At 43.4% G+C, this 21649-nt stretch overlaps 1 pseudogene; it reads right to left on the reverse strand.

Moving 5' to 3' along the window:
- Positions 1-425: 425 nt before the first annotated feature.
- On the reverse strand, positions 426-21578 carry LOC144253732 (partitioning defective 6 homolog beta-like; annotated as a pseudogene).
- Between the last annotated feature and the right edge of the window lie 71 nt (positions 21579-21649).

The following is a 21649-nucleotide window of genomic DNA, read 5'->3' on the forward strand; positions in this document are numbered from 1 at the left end:
CAACTTCCCTATGTTTTAGACCTAAATTTACCTCTGAGCCACAAAAGTTACAGTAACAGTTTTTGACCTATTTTAATAACAGATTAAATTTGCTGTTTTTGGGGGGGATACCAGGGATTGAACTCAGGGGCACTTGGCCACTGAGCCACATCCCAAGCCTTATTTTGTATTTTATTTAGAAAGGGTCTCACTGAGTTGCTTGGGGCCTCACTTTTGCTGGGGCTGGCTTTGAATTTGCAATCCTCCTGCCTCAGCCTCCTGAGGCACTGGGATTCCAGAGGTGGGCCACCGTGTCCTGCAAGCTTGCATTATTGTTTCCCATGATTACCCCACATCAGTGGTTCAGAGGTATAAATGCTTCAATTACTGCCAAATTAGAGTCCCCACAGCCTCCTCAACATTCAGAAAACATTCAATTGATGGTTTCATAATGTTATAATTGTTCCATCTTCTAAGAGTTTTTGATCTGAAGCTTGTTTTTCAAGTTCTGTGTTTATGTCACTTTCTACGGGTGCTAAGCTCTAATTCATGAGAAGGAATAAAACCACATTGCCCAGACTCAAAACTGAGTTCTATTTGTCTTAAGGATTCCAGGATCTCCACCTCAGGAAATGCCTTTGGAATCTCTTGTTGTGCTCCATTGTCTTCAATAATAATGTCCTCTTCATCACTGTCTTCATCTTTTCACTCAAAGCTTGGTTTCGTCTGCTGTGGATAGCTAAGAAGGCTTTTATTGGTAGACTGGCCAGAGCTACTGGAAGTCCAACTTTTCCTAACAACATTATTCTTCTGGTTTGCTGGTCTCACTGTTATGATGAGGTTGCAGCTGTTTGCAGTCAACACATCTGTTACTTGGTCAATACTATTCCCTGAAAATTCCATACCATTAACTTCTAAAAATGTCATCATTTACAGTTAACAGTCCTGTGCTTTAAGCCAGATATACTGAGAGGATCCTGGATATAAAGATCCCAGGGACCTTCTCTAGGTGGTGTGGTGTTACCCTGACACTTGAGCCATCCTAGATGTAGAAACCAGGGCATTTCCCAATGCCATATTTGTAAAGACAAGCCTGATGGTGTGTTTCTGGGAGCATATCCATTTCTATGATGGAAGACAGAGGCCTGATATCCTGGGGCATACTAATGCATGGCTTTTTTCTGTGGTTATCTGGACTGAACACATTAATTAAAACATTCTTCATCATTATCAGCATGTCTATACTGAAGGCACTGTAGTCTGCTGCTTCTTTCTTTTGTATAAAAATCCTAAACAGTGGATTGGCTATTGACATAGATTTGTGATAATTGTCATTATTTATAGGCAGCAAGTCTCCCTGGATGTCTGCATTGACTATCTTGTGAACAAATTTCTAGGTTTTGATCTTTCCAGCAAAAATTGATGCAACTCAGCTCCAAACTTGCTCTTCACCTCTATGGTGCCCAGGCAGCTACTGCTTGCCCAGTGCTGGTGGACACTGTTCAGGCTGAGGCACAGCCCTATGAAGCTCTTCAGGCTGGCCGCCACTCAGGAGAACAGACAGGTAGCACACAGCCAGTGGGCTCAAGCAGGGATGGGAGCCTGGACACCATGTCACAGGCACCTGCAGATGGAGCAGCTGCTGCTTGGGCAGGAGAAGCTCAGCTAGACTTGGCAAGCTGCTCACCTGGCAGGATCCAGGGTATGACTGGCTGCAGGGCCAGCAGGGATGTGAATCCCTCCCTTCGTGCTTCGTGAGAATGCTAACACTTTCTTGCAAAACTTTAATAAAGCTAATCGATATGAACATCTCTGAGCTATAGGCACCGCTTCTCATAAGAGAGCAATACTGGCAAATTCATTCAATGTCATTTTCACTGTGAGCTCTACCATATTGACCTTTTCCTCTTTGGTGACTTTGCATTTAACCCAAAGGCTGGTATACAGTAGAAGCTTAATAATTGATCAAATCACTATATGAATAAACGGCTGTCCCATGCCCAGGATATTAAGGTTGGAGGGGTAATACAGATAATTTAGTTTAATCTCTATTAAAAGCTTGAAATCTATATGTTTGCAGTGATTAATTCCTTCTTGGTTGCTTCCAGGGACAGGAAACTCTCTACCACATTCCCACAGCAAGTTTCAGCGATGCAGAATTCTGACTGCTAAAATCTGTGCCCTTCAGGGCCACATGGAAAGGATAGGCCCTCAGAAATGTCATTCATAGATTTGTCACTTAATGAAACACTTTTTTGTCAACTGGGGGATCAGGGTACTATGATGGTGGTTATATGAGCCTGGGAGTTGGTTGTCAGAGTTCACACCCAGGCCCTGCCACTTCCCACATGTGTGAATATGGACAATTTATTATGTGAACTTAAGCAAGGTTCCTGGCCTCTCTGACCTTCAGTCTTCTCATCTGTAACTGGGTGGTCAAGGAGACTTCATCTCTGCTCATTGTCCTATGAATGTCAAAAGGAAGAAGGTACATCCAAAATCAGTTTGTCTGAATCTATTAAAACATAAACAGGTTCTACTTTGTTAAATTACATTGTTTTGTTATTGGAAAGGGACTCCTTTTTTATACCCATCTAAGCCACACCCATCTCTCACTTGGACTGGTGAAGTAGACACTTCCATTTGTTCTCCACTCAGCAGACCACCAGGCTTGTGATCACATGGGCCTTGCACAAAATCCCTGGATGGTGAACAGTCTGGGGTATTTCTGAGTCCTCCGTGGCCCTGAGTGCTCTGGTGACCTCTTTTTGAAATATTTATTCTTAAGTTTTATGTGGACACAGTATCCTTATTTTACATTGTTGTGGTGCTGAGGATCAAACCCAGTGCCACGTGCATGCTTGGCGAGCACTCTACCACTGAGGCACAACCCCAGCCCCTCTGGTGACCTCTTCATCTTACCTCCTGGCACCTTGGCCTTCTCCCCTGACCCTGCTTGGGGTCCATTCTAACCCACATATTTGCTCTTTCATCCAGCCTTGGCCTAAATGTTTCACTCATTGAAGTTGCTACTCCTGAACCCATCTATCACCTCCTGCTTCTCACCTTGTTTTTTTTTTCCTCAAAACTTTCCAGGTCTTGACATCATATTATCTTTTTGTTGTTTCTTATTTGCCATCTTTCCTGATTGACTGTCATTGCCACTATCACTGAAAGAATGTGATCTTATGATTGGAGCCATAGGCTATAACTCTGGCACAACATTGCTGTGTGTCCTTGGGCAAATTATCTGGTCTCTCTGAGCTCCCATTTTTGACATCTGTAAAATATAGATAGCACTTATCCATTAGGATTCAAATAAGTTTTGATACATGCCAAACCCTGACAGGATGTAAGAACTCCGCACATGCCAGCCACTCTTCTTTCCCCTTTCTTGGTTGGGTGTGGTGATGGTCCAGGAAACTCAACCTTGACATTGAATAAAACACTCACTCCAAGAAAAGGCTCCCTTATAGCCTAGTGGCCTCCTCATCTCATAGTAAGTGCTCAATAAACATGAATTGGATGAACAATGGGACTGTTCAAAAGAACAACGGATCTTCCCCGCCAGAGCCTTTCAACTCAACTTTGCTTTGAGAGGCATATGAGATTTAAAGGACCAAAAAGGGGCAGCTTCAGACAGTTATTTGGAATTGACATCATGGTCATATCATCAACATCCTCATTGTTGTTTTTTATTTTTATTTTTGTAGTTGTAGATGGACAGCATGCCTTTATTTTATTTATTTATCTTTATGTGGTGCTAAGGATTGAACCCAGTGGCTCACACATGCTAGGCAAGTGCTCTGCCACTGAACTCCAGCTCCAGCCCCTCCTAATTGTTTTTTTAAGAGCAAATTCCTTTTTTTTAAGTTGGCAAAACTATAAAGGCTTTTCTTTGCCCAGTAATTAAAGTTCTGTATTAACAGTGTGAAGTAGTTAGTTGATGCAGCTGTGTAACAAAGTTGAAAATGGAAGTATCTTACCAGTTAGGGAAATCCCAAAGGAACACCTTGATGTAGCTTTGTCCTAGGTCTTTCCTTCATGTACTCTGAATGAGGCAGACATCAGGGAGTCCATATTGTAGACACAGTTTATGTGCTAATTATTTCACTGTGCCTTTACTTTCTACCCTATCCTTTTCTCACATAATTATGAATGTCTTTTCCTTGTGATAGTCAATCGTGATATATTCCCTGGTGACTTTATCAGAATACCCTGTTACCTTTGCAGGGATGTCTCCCAATCTTTGATTAAAGGAATTCATCAACGCTTTCCATTCTCCTGATACAAACATTGGTACAGAAGTCGTGGGACTCAGTTAGGCTCATGATACAAAAGGAAATTATGCTGAGAAATAGGAAATTTTTTTTTCTTTTAAGTATGAGTTATTGGAAGGTGTTCTGTAACCTGATGGTGCAGAATGAGGCTTCTTTCTTCTCAGGAAAGAAGACTCTGGATCAAACTGTACTTGAAGCTTACTTTGAACAATAACTTTGCAGTCATAGAAGCCAATGAATTCCTCTCCAGCCTTTTGTTCCTTTGTTGTTGGTTGGTTTGTTTTGTTTTTAACACCACTTTGAATTGGGTTTTCCTTATCTTACCACCAAAGACTCCTCAAAGACATGGAGCAGTTTAACTTCCTAGACTCTCCTGGGTCAACATATTTAATAAAGGTTGAAGTATAAAGGTCTGTAGACCTCTTGTCATTTGGGGATTGTGGGCAGGAGTTGAGGGTGATACACCATTTTCCAAATGTCTTGGTTTGTATTCTGCCATTTTCACCCCTGACTTTCCTGTTCTCCAGGCACCCCTCGCCCCCACATACCATAACTGGGTCCCTGGCCCTCTTTCTTCCCAGGGTCCCTGGAGGCATTGCTCACAGCAAGTGACAAGGGTTTCAGTTGATTACACCCAACTGGGGGAAAGTCAAATAGAGTTGGCTGCTAACAAGGTCCAAACTGAATAGCTGAAACAGTAGATATGTTCAAAGGGGTCTGTCCTACAGTGAGCCCTAGATCTGGGATGCCCAAAGCCACTCTTAGGGTACACATACTCATTTTATCTTATTATTATTTTTAATGGACAGATCAAAATCATATGTGATCATCATGTACAACGTGCAATTCACAAATGAATCTATACATGGAAACTAAATCAAACTTGTTAATGTAAGCATTCCATCTTGCACTTAATTTTTATTGGTGAGAGCACTTAAATTCTAGTTTCTTCACAAATTTTAAGAATACAATACAGTAATCTGGGCAGGCTAGTGCATGCCTATAATCCCAGTGGCTGAGGAGGTTAAAGCAGATGTTCAAAAGTTTGAGGCCAGCCTCAGAAACTTAGCAAGGCCTTGAGCAATTTAGTAAGATCCTGTCTCAAAATATAAAATAAAAAGAGTGGGAATGTGGCTCAGTGTTTAAGCATCCATGTATTCAATCCTTGGTACCAAAAAAATAAAAAAAAATTACAATACACTTGCCGCCCCCTCCCACTTATCCATGGCTTTGTATTCCATGGTTTCAGTTACCCATGATCAATCAATCACAAAGATATGAAATGAAAATTTCCAGAAATAAACCACTCTTATTACAATGACTCGTTACATTTGTTCATTTTATTATTGCTGATGTTGATCTCTGACTGCACCTAATGTATAAATCAAACCTTATTATTTATGTGTATGTACAGGAGAAAACATTGTCTATGCAAAGATTTGGTCCTTTCCATGATCGCAGCTTTGCAGTCCTGGAATGTATCACTCAAGGATAAGTGGAGGCTGCTGCATGTGGTTGTCCACTGTGGTCACCATCTGGTGCAATGAATCTCTTGAACTTATTTCTACTGCTATGGTATAGACAAGTGTCCACAAAGACTGATGTGTGGAAAAGACTTTATCCAAGCCTGTGGAAATATTAGGAGGTGGTGGCATGACGAGATCCACTCTGCAAATACACGCCCTTAAGTCCTGAGCAAGAGATTCTGAACAACTATTGCACTCTGCAATAACTTGGGCTTTACCTCTGCTGGGATAATGAGGCATGGCTCCAGGAGTAGGTGTTGCCTGGTAGGGTTGAGTTACACTCACCTGTTCCTTTGTAATCCTACCCAATGCCCTTTGTCAGATAGAATGTTTTAAGACACAGCATTCCCCAATAAAATCCAACTCCAGAATGTGTTCCCCCTCTCTCTCGTCAGCCTCTCATAATTTTCTCTTGCCCCCATAGTGGGAGCCTGAGGCTGGGAGCCAGGGAAACCATCCTGAAGCTCATATAAAAAGTAATTCCATGTCTGAATGGTATTTCGCATCACCCCAAATTCACATGAGTGATTTTGGCTCAGTTGCCTAGGCTGGATGGGGTGGGGTGGAGGTGCAACAGTGGCACCTTTAAGAGGTGGTCCTGGGAGAGGAAGGTAGGTCATTGGTACATGCCCTTGAAGGTGATTTGGGGACAATCAGACAAAGATTCAAGACAAGCATCCCTTTTCTTTGTTTCTTCAATGCCACTGGGTGAGCAGCTTCTTCTACCAGGAGCTCTAGCTCTGATGTTCTACTGGCCACAACCCAATAGGGCCTACAATCCATAAACTGTGAAACCACTAACATTCTGAGCCAAACTAAAGTTTGCCTCTTTATAGACTGAATATGGGAATAGGAAGCTATCTAACACACCCTATTGTTTTAAAATGAGAAAATATGTCAGAAATGGTGGCACTTTCCTGTGTTACCAGTGGTTCAGAAAGCAGAAGAAGGAGGTTCACAAATTCAAAGCCAGCCTCAGCAAATTAGTGAGACCCTAAACACTAATCTGTAAATATAAATATACAAAGGGAAGAAGATATGGCTCAGTGGATAGATGCCACTGGGTTCAATAAGTGCTACCAAAAATAAAAAAATACTCACCAAATTTTCAGCTTTCCTGATGATCCTGTTTATTGGAATTCCCCTCTGGAATCATGACTCTGATATTGGCTTCAAGAAAGTCACTTCCATTGAACTTCCCATCATTCACTTCCAATCAAAATCATGCTACCCTCGTTTTGATTCTGCTCAAACAGCATAAACTCCTATGAAATGATGGCAAAGCACATGACAACTACAACATTCAAAGTGAAACGGGCTGACATTGAGCAATTTTGGATTCAAAGCATGGAGATGCCATGTTCTGATATGAAATTGCACTTGCTTCCTCTCCACATTGAGTGTTTCTGGGCCTTGGGTGCCATCGGTCCCGATTAGTGCCCACTGTGACATTCTGGCCACTCTCCAGATACCTCCTGATATCACAGACAGGCAGACTGACAGCATTGTGACATCACTGTTCCCAGGCAACCAGAAAGGCTTCAGGTTCTGGCTGCTTCAGACAAAGATTCATGACAAGCACCAGGTCAGCTGTGATGATATGAAGAGAAACCAAGTTACCAAGCCCCAGGGGCATGTTATTTTCAAGAAAAGCTTGAAACTTCTTCTCCCACTGGAAATGAATTGAGGGTCTGTTGGTGGCATGGCCCATCTAGTCTATCGGTGAACCATCTCCTTCCAGACCCAAGACCCCACTGAAGCCCGCCTGCCTGTGAAAGGTTAATAAAATAGGTACTTGTCACTCTGTTTTTCTATATGCTTAACAAAACACTGTTGAAATCTTGTTCCCAGGATGTGTTGTCCCCAACTGTGAACTGTTTGCTAATCTTGTTCCCAGAATGTGCTGTCCCCAACTGCCAAACTGCAGGATGCACTCCCTCACTCGGTTGCAGGCAAACTGCCCACTTGCCCTGACCCATCAATGAACTTCCCTCCCTGCCCTCTCCAAGAAAAGTATATAAGCTCTGCTCAAGCTGTTCTCAGGGCTCCATCTCTCTTTGCTATGGAGAGCTCGGGCCCCAGCATGCTGGTCTCCAAATAAACCCTCCCTTCTGCTTTTGCATAAGACAGTCTCTTGTGGTCTCTTACTCCAACGTTTCGCCGGACCCTTACACCTGCACACCCTCCAGGGCCTCTAGGAGGCTCAGTCCACAATTGGCCAAATCAGGCATGCTGAACACTTCCATACCCATATCCTGCTGCAGACAGTTGGGACCCCACAGGTCCCCTGGACCTGGGAGAGACAGAGGGGTATGGGAGGGACATGAGGATCACCCAGCATAGCACTGGCCCCAGTGGCATTGACTTCCAGCCATGATCCTCCAGGCCATGGCTCACCCAAGGTATTGTCAGGTCAGGGAACTGGCCTAAGGCCCCACCAACCACAGAGTGGTGGCTATTGATATCTGAGGGCAGTGGTGCATCCAATGCAGCTCGGTGGGTGATGGGAAGTTTGAGCTTGAAAACATCACACAGACTCTGGTGGGATGCATCTCCATTCATAGAAAGCCAACACAGGTGAGAGTTCAAACCTGCAGAATGAAATCTAAGGGGACATGAGTGGTGGCAATGCTCCCTAGTGAGGACAGGACTGAGTCACTGAGCATGTGTGAGGAGAAAAGGAGCAAGCTAGCAAGCTAGCAAGCTAGCAAGCCAGCATACCTGTTCTGTGCACCCCCAACACCAGCCAGGACCCACCACAGCTGCCGCTACCATGCACCAGGGCCCAACCCAGAAACTCTCTTTGACTGAGTTTCCAACAGTCCCTTAAACTGACCTTTAGGTGCACAAATATCTGGCCATTTTTTTCATCCTGCAGATTTCACTGGGTTCTGATTGGATGTGTAATGATACACATAAGCCAGCTTTTGAAATACCTGCTATTGCTCCAGAGTCAAATTAGAAGAAACTAAGATATTTATTCACCACCTATTCCCTCATTTCCTCAAAGAACCATCACATCTTCCTAATGCTAAGCAGAACAGAGGGAGAAAATGAAGTGTCATTTTGTTATCACCTCTAGGTTTCCAGCTGATATGGATGTTGATTTCACCCTGCCAACTTCTAACAGGCCACTTAATTTGCATACAACCAGGAGCCAGGACCAGAAGCTTATGACTATCCAAATATTAGTGCATGTAACCCTTTGAATTTTACACCATGTGTTCCTTGTTAACATCATTTCTTCAAGAATAGGCTGATTAACACCCCAAATAAGCTCTGTCATGTGAATGCTGTTACCTATCAGTTACTGATAGTTGTCTTACCCCCAGGGATGCCTACTTTCAAAAAAGTCAAGCTCCCTGAGGAAGCACTGAGGATTCCTACCCTAGCTTCCTGCTGAAAACTCTGATCTTAGGGATGCTTCCATCTGAAGCCTCCAACTTTCCCAACCACATTCTGTTGATGTGATTCAACAGAGGAGAAAAGGCTGAAAAGCACTGGTAATCTGGAATATCTGAAGAGGTCCAGTAGGCCAGGTGACTAGATCTCTTCCAGTCTTACCTCTGTGGAAACAGAGGAAAACCATCCCTATACAAAACCAATCACTGTCTGAAGAATTTATACTTTCATATTTGAAAGCACTACTGCCAGATATATTAGTTACCTGTCAAGACCCACAGTCATGGGGTGTGTCTTTATAGAAAGATTCATCCCAGTCTCAGTAAGCAATGAAATTGCTGTGGCTGAACTCTGATCATACAAAATCTTCAGTGATCTCTGGTGGCATGGGGCAGTAGGAGAGGCAGGGACATCTGGATATATTTTCAGGTCATTATGACTTAAAAGTGTTGGGTTAATTCAAACCCTAACCCCCAGCCCTCTAGAACAACAAATAATTTTTTCATGACAAACCCTTCTTCCTCCTGGGCATTCCCTAGCAAACATACTAACCAGCAGATATAAGGCCAAAATGAAAGGCCCAGATATGGTGGTGGTTCTGGCCTGTCTTCTCAGGGATTGGGGAGACTGAGGCAGGAGGATTTGGAAGGGAGTTCAAACCCAGCCTCAGCAAATTAGGGAGGCCCTAAGTAAACCTGTCTGTAAATATAAATATATCAATGTCATGGCATATGGCTCAGTGGATAATTGCCCCTGGATTCAATACGTGGTACCAAAATAATATTAATAATATTTTTAAAAACTCATTTAATTTTCACCCATCATATGATCCAGTTTTCTGCAACTCTAATTGGGAATCATGGCACTGAGATGAGTTTCCAGAAAGTTATTTCCATTCCAACATTCACTCGCACTCTAAATCCTGTTTTTCTGTTTTTTAATCTTCTCAATGAAATGCCGAGCTGTGGTAACAATGCTTCTGGGAAACGACTGCAGGAACTGTGGTAACAATGCTCCTGGGAGTATGACATTCAAAGTTGAAATGGCTGGCATTCGTCAACTTTGCATCAAAGGCCTGAAGATTTCAAGCTCCTGTAGGGGATTGCACTTCCTTTCTCTCCCCTGTGGGTCTTTTGGGCCTGGGCCTTGGGCACCAAGGGTCCCGCTTGCTGGCTGCTGTGACATCCCAGCTGCTCTCCAGCTATCTGCGGATGTCACAGTCCAGACTGGTAGTACTATAATGTCACCCTGCATGGGAAAGCAGAGGAGCTTCCAGTCCTGGCTGAATCAGAGGAAGATAGAAGCCTCAACTCAGCTGTCATGATAAGATGGAAGCCCAAGGGACTGATCTGGGGATTATTCTTTACAACACACATGACCCCCACTTACTCACACTGGAAGTAGAGCGTGGGTCTGCTGGGGGCGAGGCCCATCTGATCTATGGGTGATCCCATTCATTCCAGGGCCCTGTCCCCGCTATTGCCCGCTTGCCAGCAACACCATTTAAGGCCGCTAGGAGGCGCAGTACACTGTTCTCTGCGGTAGGCATGCTGGGTGCTTTGACACCTGCATCCTGCTGCCCGCAATGAACCCCAAAGGGCCAGTTTCCCTGGGGAGGGAAGAAAGGCAGTGGGGGAATGCTACGATCACACAGTATAGCACCAGCACCAGCCACATTCCCCTCCTACCCTGCTTCTCCATCCCTGGCTCTCCCAGCATTTTGCCCAGTTAGCAAACTGCCCTACGTCCCCATCAGCCACGAGGACTGGCGGTTGCTGACAGCTGAGGGCGGCGGCACATCCAATACAGCTCAGTGGGTTGTGGGATGTTTTGTGGAAAACTTCACCTAAACTCTGGCGGGTTGCCCCTCCATTCATAGAAAGCCACTAGCATTGATAGCTTCAATCTGTGCAGAATAAAAGCTGAGGGGAGGTGGGTGGTGGCTGTGCTTTATAGTGAGGGCCCATGGGAGTGAGTCACTCAGCATATGTGAGGGAGGGAAGGAGCAAGCTAGCAAGGGAGCATCCTCAGCTGTGCATCCTTTGCACCAGCCAGGCCTCACTGCTGCTGCTGCTGTTGCCCTGCATCCAGGCCCCATTCAGAAGCTCTTGTTGCCTGAATTTTTAAGGATCCCTTAAACTGACATTTAGATGCAGAAATATTTGGCCAATCTGGCTTAATATAATGGTTCATCCTCTTGGCCTGACTCTAGCCTCTCAGACACAAGGAACAGTGAGACAATGCCAAAGTTTCTTGCAGAAGTGTCTGGAGGAAACAGATTTCATGTGAATGTCACAGCCCCTGGCACAAAGATGCTTCAAAAACGTTTGTGTGGTGAATGAAATAAGTGCCTGTAATTCACTTGATAAACACACTCATCCAGTGCTTCTTGTCAATTTTACACATGCACAGCACTCAAGGAGAGGAAATATACAAAGATTCTAAAGCTGAATATTTAAAAGGAGAAGAGTTAAAGACTTTTCTGTGGAGCACTAATACCAGAAAGGAGTTAGAAATGAAAAACTAAATTCTTTTCATAGACACTGAAAGAAATTGTACTAATGTTAATGGTCTCCTGAAAAACACCAGTAAATTAACTAGCTTCAAAATACCATAAATAAGAACTAATGGGGAGAGGATTAGTTAAGCAAAGATAAGAACTGACAGTATTCAACTTCCAAGGGACCTAAATGCACTTGCAGCTTCTGAGCTATTTCCCTTTGCTTGCAGTGTACAGCAGATGACACGTGCTGATTTTGCTGTTCTGTCATGAGGTCTAGGAGTGAAGGTTTTCATTACACAACATCACCATCATCCAAGTATCTGAATTAACCCAAATGCCAATTTTGAAAGACATCACTGCATAATATCTCTCCAAATAAACACCATAAAACCCTACAAATATACATAAATGTAGACCTTAAACTGTCCAAACCTGAATTTGAAAACCAGAAAAGTTTTATTAAGCCACAAGTATGGTATGCTAGTTTGTGACCCACCAAAAATATATCCTAAATCATTTCTAAAATACAACATCCTTTATATTCTTAAATTGTTTTTTAGCCATTATAATATTTCACATCCCTAATGCTTATGATTTAGTTAGCTTAAATGTGGATTGTTCCAAACATGTATTCATGTTTGATGCCTTAACCTAAGAAGACTAATCATCAATTTCCACAGAAATATTTATAAGAAGAGATAATAGCCTCCTACACACAACTCTATCCAGCATAACTGAAAAAAAATCATCCAACAAATGCACAAAAGAGTATGAAAACATTTCATAAAAGTTGTGACTGAAAGTACACTGATACACATAAGCCATCCTTTTAAATTCCTGCTAGGGCTTCTGAGTCACATCAGAAGAAACTAAGATATTTATTCACTACCTATTCTCTCATTTCCTCAAAGAAACATCAAATTTTCCAAATGCGAAAGAGAACAGAGGGACAAAATGCAGTGCCCAGGAGCAGCTCTCTTTTGTCATCACCTCTAGGTTGCTCAGCTGGTGTGGAGGTTGACTTCCACCCTGCCAACTTGTACCAGGACACTTAATTTTCATACATCCAGGGATCCTACTACAGAAGGCTACTAGAGCCTAAAGATTTATGCAAGTGCTCCTTTGAATTTCATGCCATTAACTCCTTGTGAGCATTCTTTCTTCTTCAAGAATAGGCTGATTAACACCCCACATCAGCTGTTTCATGTGAATGATTTTACCTAACAGTCATTCATAGTTGAGGAACCCCCAGGGATGCTGCTTAACTATCAAAAAGGCAAGGCCACTGAGGAAGCCCTGAGGACTCCTACTCAGCTTCCTGCTGAAAACAATAATCATAAGGATGCTTTCATTTGAAGCCAGATACTTTTCTAACCACATTATATTGATGTTATTTAACAGAAGATAAAAGCTTGAAAAGTATTGGTGATCTGGAACATCTGAAGAGGGTCAGAATGGCAGATGACTGGATCTTCTTCCAGTCTGACCTCTATGGAGAACTTTGCAGAGCAACCATCCATGGAAAATAACAATTGAATCCAAAGCCTTTTAATCCAAAGTTGATGGATGGCAGCTTTTCCACTTTTAATGTCCTATAATTTAGACTTTCTTATTTGAAAGCAATACTTTCAGAAGCTTTAGTTACCTGTGGACCCACAGTACTGGAGTGTCATTATAAAAAGAGTTATTCCAGGTTTTGTGAGCAAGAATGGGTTTGTGCATAAACTCTGACCATAGAAAAGCCTAAGTGAGTGATCCATGGTTACATGGGCCCACAGGAGAGGCAGAGATATCTTGGAAAAATTAAATTTTCAGGTCATTACCATTTAAGACAACTATTGGCATAATTCAAACCCTGACCCCCAGCTCTTTAGAGAAAATCATTTATGACCCATTCTCCCTCCTCCTGGACATTTCCTAACTATAACACTAACCATCAGAAATTTGCCTAAAAGGAAAGACCTAGATGTATTGGAGGTTCTCACCTGTCATCTGAGGGACTGGGATGCTGAGGCAGGAGGATCTGTAGTTCAAAGCCAGCCTCAGCAAATTAGTAAGGCCTATGCTATTTAGCCAGACCCTGTCTGTAAATATAAATATACTATTGGCAAAGGATATGGGTCAGTGGATAAGTGCCCCTGAGTTCCATATGTAGTATTAAAAAAAATAATAAAAAGCCTCACCAAATTTTCGGCCCTCCTGATGGTCCATTATTCTGAAATTCCCGTCAGGAATCATGACACTGAGCTGAGTTTCTAGAAAGTCACTTCCATTGAACATCCCTACATCCACTTCCTCTCAAAATCTAGCTACTCTGGTTTTGATTATTTTCAATGAAATGCCTGTGTTAACTATGTTCCTGTGAAGTGATAACAATGCATATGACAACTAGGTCATTCAAAGTGGAAAAGGCTGCCATCCATCAATTTTGGATTCAAAGGCTTGGAGATTCCAGGCTCTGTAGGAGATTGCTCTTGCTTTCTCTTCCCTGCTGTTCCTTCTGGGCCTTGGTCACCAACTGTCCTGCTTAGTGCCTGCTGTGACATACTAGTTGCTCTCCAGATACCTCTGATGTCACAGGAAGGCTGACTGACAGCAGTATGACATCACCATGCCAGGCCAGGAAGAGGAGCTTCTGGGACTGGCAACTTCAGAAAAAGATTCAAGTCAAGTACCAGATCATCTGTGAGGGTATGAGGGAAGACCCAGGCCCCAAACCCCAGGGGCATTTTCTTTTCAACAAACACAACCCCAATTTCTTCCACCACTGCAAGAGGAGCATGGGTCTGTTGGGGTTGCGGCCCATTTGGCCTATGGGCAATTTCACTCCTTCCAGGGCCAGGGACATCTCTGACGCCCACCTGCCAACACCACGCTACAGAGCCTCTAGGAGGCGCTGTCTGCAGTTGACAGTACCAGGCATTCTGGGCTCCTTGAAGCATGCATCCTGCTGCAGGCAAGGACCACACAGGTCCAGTGAACCCAGGAGGGCTGGAGGGCAGTTGTAGGACGTGAGGATCACGCACTGTAGCACTGGCCCCAGCCACATTGCCCTCCTGTAATGTTCCATCACACCCTGGCTCTCTCGATATTTTACCCAGTCAGGAAAATGTCCTACCACCCAACCAGCCACATAGAGTTGTGGCATTGACATTTGAGGGTAGTTGAGCATCCAATGCAGCTGGGTGGGTTTTGGGTAGCTTGAACTTAAAAACATCAGACTCTGGTGCACTTCCATTCCTAGAAAGCCAATACAGGTGACAATTGGAACCTGTGAAGAATGAACGCTAAGGGGAGTTGGGTGGTGGTTGTGCTTTCTAGTGTGTGCAGGAAGAAGGGAGTCAGTCACTGGACATGTTTCTGGGAGGTAAGGCAAGAGAGAGCAAGCCAGCATCCCACTCGTGCACTAGCCAGCCCTCCCCACCCCCAACAGCTGCCAGCAGATGGAAACAAACTATCAAAAACTGAGAGAATACATTGTCAGGGAACCATAAACTACAAGAGCCTCAAAGGCTGTTTTCCATTCAAAGAAGTCAATCTGTTATTGAATCACAAAGGTGTAAACCAGAATGAACACTCCAGTAAAGTTAACTATGTGAGAATACATCAAAGACCTAAAGAACAGGAATATCTTGTGGTGCTTATACTATCTGTTGAGGTCAAATAGATAATTAAAATATCCAAATGGTGGGAAAGGTAGGTATAAGATCCTGACCTTTGCAATATTTAAATATATACACTATTAAAATTATTTCATTTTAGTGTAATCAATGAAATTAATGATATCAAAAGGTATAATAAAAAATTGAGAAAATACAATTGAATTATAAACTTTGCTTGATAGAAAATGTTAAGAATAGGGATTAATGAACCAAGAACAAATGAGGCACATACAAATCAATAACATGATGCAAAACTTAAGATCCAGCTGTATTATTAATTACATCAAATATAAGTGCCCATTTAAAAGATAAATATTTTCAGAATGTATAAGCAAACAAGACTTTACTATCTTTCATTTATAGGGAACACACTTTAAATATAAGAATATAGAAAGATTGAAAATGCATGAATGAAAAAAGGTTCTACCATGCCTGTACTAAACATATTGAGATACTGAATTTCCTCAAACTATTGTGTAGTTATAGTGTATTTCTAATCATACATCCCAGATATGTGAGTGATGATGATGTTGGAGATTCTATCTTGATCTGAGTGACAGTCACCAAGTGAATGCACGGTCATGTGCCACCATCAAGGATTTTTGATGACAGACCACGTGTGAAACTGTGGTTTCCCCCAAGATTTGATTGCCTGGTAATAATGTTGCCTTCTTGATTAGCAAAAATACACTCTATTGTGTTTACACAATAGGAACACCACCTAACAAGCCTTCTGTTGTTAACCAATATTTGGCTTTGGATTACCTAAAGTTTATCAGACTGCACAATTAAAATTTGTGGGTATATACATGACTGCATGACCAATGTAATTCTGAAACCTGTGCACTCAGAAAAATGAGAAAGTATATCCCATCTGATTCAAATGTATGATATGTCAAGATCATTGTACTGTCATGTGTAACTAACTAAAACAAATTAAAAAAATTGTACAAATTACTGTGTAATAGTTTACATGGTAAAATCTACATGTAGAATATCTGTTAGACACAAAGCACTATCTCAGAGAAGATGGAGTATACAAACTCAAGCACTGTCTTACTCCTGCTTTCAAAAATGGAGATGCCTGACTTGTCTAAAATTCATGTAACAAAACCTTGAGTTTAGTATTTTTAGAAAATCCGTGCAATGTTTTCCTGCTTAAGGGAAAGCTAATAGCAACATTTTACTTAAGATATGAATTTCTTAGCACTATGCTTTAACATAATTGTCTTGATTCTAGTGATTGATTTAATTCAACATATTTTAAAATATGAGAATCAAGCTTAGAATAAGTTGGATTATTTTACTTGTCCTTTTATTTATCCACTCATTTTATTTTTTATTACTTTTTTATGATACTGGGAATAAAGTGCAGGGGTGCTCTACCACTGAATTACATCCCTAGTCCTTTTTATTTTCTGACAGAGTATTGCAAAGTTGCTGAGGTTGGCCTTGAACAGGCAAGCCCAAGACTCCAACAGTACTCCCAAGGCAATGTGGGGCTCCCTGCTGGGCACACAAATGCTCTATGAAGAGCAAGGATCCAGGTGCAGATTGGGCATCCCACCCAACCCAGAAGTGGACTCACCTCTCTAGTTATAACTGTCACAGAGGAATAGGACCAGAGGTACCACCCAGAAGTCTATACCTAGGTTTGCCCCACCTCTCTACTGGGCTCCCCAACTCCCCAGCTTACCCTGGAATTCCATGAGAACACCAGAACACCACGTGCTGACTCTCACTATCCACCTCTGACAGTCAAGTGCATTGGAAAGGACCAGTCAAGCCTGGGGTCACCTGCCCTCCTTTCATGTTCCTGCCTCTCACTACTAAGGGGCACTAGAGGCACTAGTAAATGCTCATGAGCAGGTGGGGGAGGGCTGGGTTCACTGTCGAGCTTTGCAAACTGTAAATGTCAGTCTGTCCTGGGGACTTACAGCCCCACAGAGAAGGGCTCAGGTCTTGGACTCTGTTAGGGTCTGTAAACAAGTCAGGATGGCGCCTGGCATTTTGCCAGAGGGAGTGGTTTGTGAAGTAACTCCAGCGAGCCATTAAGTGTGGAGATTACTTATTGGTTGACTGCTGTATCTAGTTTATGTTAATTAAGATAAGCTGTGTGGAATGTATATATACCCTTCCTATCCTACAATAAACGGCTCCCACTCCTGCTGTATCGATCTACACAAGTTGCTCGTCAACCCCCGGTTATTTTGCTGCAGCCACTTACCTGCCGCAGTCTGGCTGGGCACAAATCACAAGCCACCACAAAGCACTTGTATCTTCAAACAGGAAACTTTATTGCCCTAACTCCATCAGCACTCCATGCACACACTCCCTGGGAACTCTCCTAAATGCCACCCACATGGCTCCTCCTGGAACACACCACACACCAACTGGAATTCCCTCCCCTGGGCTGCACGCGCATTCACTCTCGCAACCCCGTGAGAACTCAACGGGAACTCCAAAGCAGTGGGCGCCCGAGGCAGCAAGAGCTGCCCCATTACTGGTGTAAAGGTCTAATATACAATTGAATCAATCCAGCATCATCTTAATGGCTCGCCTCTCAACCACGACTTCTGGCAAAACGGTTTAACAGTTTGACAGTAGGCATGGGGTGCTTTCTGATTGGTGGGTAAGTCATCCTTACCACTGGATGGCTCTTCCTGTTGCTGTCTCGGTGATGGGGAAGTTAGTCTTTTGATTGGTGAGTTTAAGCCATTAACATTTACAGTTACTATTGATTTTCATTGTTATTTTTCATTTCCTCTTCATGTAATGTTGGAGCCCAACATTCCCCCCTCTTTATTATTAAATTTGAGTGGGGTAGACTCATTCTGGCTGCTTCCTGATTAGATGGGGCAGGGTGGGAGTATCAGAGAGGAGGGAAATAAGGAACCCCCACAGGAGGGCAGAGAAGACTGGTATAACTTCAGGAACCTGATCAATGAAGGTTCCTTTCCACCACAGATCCATGATGATGTTAGTAGATGTTCCAGGGACTCATGAGGTGTAGAAGAACTGGATGGTTCATAATTCCTGAGGAGCTAGTTAAAAGCTTGATTAGAAATTTTACCCACCTGAGTCTGAATGAACTTTATGATAAAGGGAAGGAACAGGCACATAAGGAGGAGAACACACAATGGTCCCACTACTGGCCAGATCCAAGCAAGTAGGTGTAAAGGTCAGGCGAGCGTCGGAGGAAGAGACCACCAAGAGACTGTCTCATGCAACAGCAAAGGGTTTATTGGGGGTCCAGCATGCTGGGGCTCAGAGCTCACTTGAATAGAGCAGAGAGCCCCAAGAACAACTTAAGCAGAGCTTATATACTTTCCTTGGAGAGGGCAGGGACTTCACATACAGCATAGCCAATCATTGCACGGTTTCTGGGAGGGGTTGTTTTCGTAGAGCAACCAGATGGTCAGGGGAGACTTCAACATACATTTAGTGGGCATTTCCGGGAGTTGTTTTCAACTTCTACATGAGTTTCAGGTTCCAGGAAAACAGAACTTAATCCTTACATTCTTAACCTTTTCATTCCCCACTTCTTTTTCTGACTACTTTTAATCTTAAAAGTAAGAAATCATAATTATTGAGGGGTATCACATTCTATTTCTGCCACTGAGGCATATTGTTGTCTGATTACCATAAGTTTAACTTGTACAATTTGAGCTTGGAGAAAGGTAACTACAAGGTTGAGAAAACAGGGTCCTACAGTTAGCAATAATATGAGAATTATTAAAGAACCGGCCAGGGCTGATAAAACGTAATTAACCAGGGGGACTGTGTGAACAAAGACTCAAATCACCCTTTTTGGGCCTCTCTCTCTCGCTGATGCTCTTCAAGGTATCTTCTTAATTTACTCATAGATTCTTTTACAACTGCAGTATGGTCGGCATAAAAACAACATTCTTCTCTCAATGCAGCACAAAGGCCCCCTTCTCTCATGAAGAGGAGGTCCAACCCTCTCCTGTTCTGTAAAACAACTTCAGAGAGAGAGGTTAAAGATTTCTGCAAAGCTGTAATGGAGGTTTCTAATATCTTTAAGTTTTGGTCTATTGCTGCTTCTAATTGGGTCATTTGTTGTGTCCCACGGACCAGGGCAGTGGTTCCTGTGCCCGCCCCTGCAGCAACTCCTATTCCTAATAGGATGGCTAAAGTGAGGGATACAGGTTCCTGGCAGAACCAGGTTGTATGCCCCCCTATTTTATCTTCAAATGAACCTGCGTCATGATAGAGCACTCTGGGAAACATCTGCACCATTACACAATAATTTACAGAGCTGTTAAATACCTGGGCTGAAATGCAAGGAGTTAACCCTCAGTCACATGCCCACCAGGTTCCATTTTCAGAGGTAAGGAAGCCCTGTGTGGTGCTAATTTTTTTATCTGGGTACATAAGTGTTGTTTACTTTTAGGTGGGGACCCTAGACATAAGCCTGCCCCGGTTACTTCTGGGAGGGTTAACTTAGGACTTTCACCCCAATTACAGGAGGAACTCTGCGCTTTTACTGCATAAGTCCCATCAATTGCTATCCCTTCATAGTAAGGAGGAGCAGCAGACAGAGCCAACAAGACTGAGTGAGGTCTGGTTGCGTGGAATTCGGTACCGCAGAGGCTCCTTCAATTAGCCCCCAGGGGGAGGGGTTGACTTCACTCTGGATTGGGGAAGTAAACGAAAGTGAAACTTGAGGAGTATGGGAAAGTGAAGGGATCCTAGTAGATTTAGGTTTGGGAGGTCTATGAGGCCCAATTCCTGGCTTGAGGGGATTGGGCCCTATGGCTAAGGGAATTTCTTTTTTTTTCAAGCTGGATAGTGAACCAAAGGCCAAAATCATATCCTGTGGTGTAAAATCACATTCCATAGGTTTTTCCTGGAAGCCATGTCCAGATATTTCGGTTTCTTCCTTTGGAGGTGAAGGTTATATTTAGGGGGTTACATAGGCTACTTGTGTCACATGGAGTAGGGTCAGCTAGTCCAGAAGTCCCCATTTGGGGGTCCCATTTAAATGGGAGACATTGTTGGGGACTTAACTTAGTATTATTTCTTCCTACCCGAATCAGACTATCAGGGGAGTTTGGGTTCCACCAGGCAGCCCCTGTATGCTCACATCCCCATGACTTACAGAAGAAGTCGGCTTCTCCCCCACACAGCTGTGACTGTTTGGGGCTTCGATAGTACGCCGGGCAAACATAGTAATCTAGGCTAGCCAATCTGCATCTGGCTTGCATGTCCCTACATCCATAATGTTTGTTTCCATTATCTATAGTACGGAAGGGATTTAATGGAATTTTAGTGGGATCCTCTTCATCAGGGATATCCCAATAGGAAAGACCTATAGCCAGCTGACAAATGTCTGGGTGGAGAGATGGCCACCAGGTCCCTAAGGGGGCTGTATGCTAGATAGACCATACTTCTTGTCCAGTAAGATTTGTGATTAGCCATTGCTGCTGAACGGGCTGATGAGGGTTAGGACTACTGGTGGTTAAGGGGAGAGTCCATAGCCCTATCTACACAGCGAATAAGCAATTTGAGAGGGTTACCAGTCTTTTCCAGTTTCCAGCCAGAGTCTGGACAGGGTGCAGGCTTGAGATGAGAGGCATGGATCCAGGAAGTGATTCTGTCTACCTTTACCGCTGTAGGTGTTATAAGTAACACCTGGTATGGTCCTTTCCAGTGGGTTCCAGGGATGACACCTGATGTTGTCTTAGGTAGACAAAGTTTCCCACTTGATATCGGTGTGGAATCCCTTTGTTCTCAGGTTGGTAGGCAGTGGCCAGCTGTTTCCACAGCTATCGCTGGGTTCTTTCAAGAGATTTAAGTCTGTCAAGCAAGGGGGTGTGGAAGGAATCGTTAGGTCTTAGAGTTGGGGTTAGGTCCCTTACTGGAGGAGGGCACCATAGAGAATTTCATAGGGGGTGAGGTTACACAAAGAAACAGAGGGAGTATTTCTTGCATGGAACAGTGCATAAGTCAGGAGCATAGTCCAATCTTTTATGTCGGTCTCTAAGCTTAATGTCATGAAGGTCTCTTTAATGGTTCTATTCATTCTTTCTACCTGTCCTGAGCTCTGGGGTCTATAAGCACAATGTAACTTCCAATTAATCCCCAGGGTCCTGGCTAACCCCTGACTTACCTGGGCCACGAACGCCAGTCCATTATCAGACCCTATTACCTTAGGCAGGCCGTATCTTGGAAAAATATCTTCCAGGATCTTTTTGACCACCATTTGCGCCCTTTCATTTTTTGTGGGGAAGGCTTCAACCCATCCTGAAAATGTATCTACAAAGACTAGGAGAC

The sequence above is a fragment of the Urocitellus parryii genome, chromosome 3, assembly GCF_045843805.1.
Source record: "Urocitellus parryii isolate mUroPar1 chromosome 3, mUroPar1.hap1, whole genome shotgun sequence".
NCBI classification, from domain to species: domain Eukaryota; kingdom Metazoa; phylum Chordata; class Mammalia; order Rodentia; family Sciuridae; genus Urocitellus; species Urocitellus parryii.